We start from the raw sequence: 899 nt of genomic DNA, 5'->3' as shown, positions 1-899 counted from the left end.
AGCTTCTATAACGCTGCATAGTGCATTTTTAAAGTCGATTTTTCCCAGCATAGTATGGGCTCACTATTGTGAATGAAACTCAGTGTTCTGTCATTAATGTGCGTTGAATAGAGCATCAGTCTTTTACACATTTCAGTCTCCTGATCATGTTGTTACGTTAGTTTGTTGCATGGTGCATATTGAGCTTCTCAGGTTGCCGTACCGGCTCTATAGCTCAGTGGTTAGAGCACTGGTCTTGTAAACCAGGGGTCGCGAGTTCGATCCTCGCTAGGGCCTGGGTTTCAATTTATGGATGGCCTAGTGGATGAAAAGACTGTCCTGTAACTGACAGGTAGCAGGTTTGATCTCCACAGTCCCATAAATAGTCTTCGCGTCCTTATGTAATGCACAAAACCACAACTACCGTACACCACTTTCAAGTTGCTTAATAATGACAAATAACTCCTTAAAATGGAAGTGTGCCTATTTATCATCCCGATGTAAACATTTTAAACTGTAATGAATGAGCACCACTTGTGAGCATTGCTGGGAAGGAAATGGATACCAGCGGAGATGAAGGTTAGCGGCTTAGTTTCTGCCAAGTAATGGAGCGATCACTGCACAGTATCTGCCTATTACACCGAAATATACTGTAGTGTGAAGGTACAATTCATCACATATATAGCAATATGCTCCTCTGAACACATGCAGCCATTCAAATTATAGTGAAAGTGTTTAGTCAAAGGGTATTTTCATCTAAAGTTGATTTAGCTTTCTTATCTTGTGCTGTACACCAGTGTAACAAAATAATGTATATGATAAATGGGTTTGATTTAACCCTGTATAAAAAAAGGTCAAAAGTCAAAACAACAACAAAGCTTTTTGTCTAAGAAAAAAAAAGCTTAGCTAGGAAAGCTAAG

General features: G+C 39.4%; 1 non-coding gene across 1 annotated transcript; it reads left to right on the top strand.

Moving 5' to 3' along the window:
* The first annotated feature begins 203 nt into the window (after nt 1–203).
* trnat-ugu (transfer RNA threonine (anticodon UGU)) lies at nt 204–276 on the top strand. The gene has a single exon. It is a non-coding gene; the product is annotated as a tRNA-Thr (tRNA).
* Nucleotides 277–899: the final 623 nt, after the last annotated feature.

The sequence above is a fragment of the Centroberyx gerrardi genome, chromosome 5, assembly GCF_048128805.1.
Source record: "Centroberyx gerrardi isolate f3 chromosome 5, fCenGer3.hap1.cur.20231027, whole genome shotgun sequence".
Taxonomy (NCBI): Eukaryota; Metazoa; Chordata; class Actinopteri; order Beryciformes; family Berycidae; genus Centroberyx; species Centroberyx gerrardi.
This window is presented reverse-complemented; position numbering and strand designations above follow the sequence as displayed.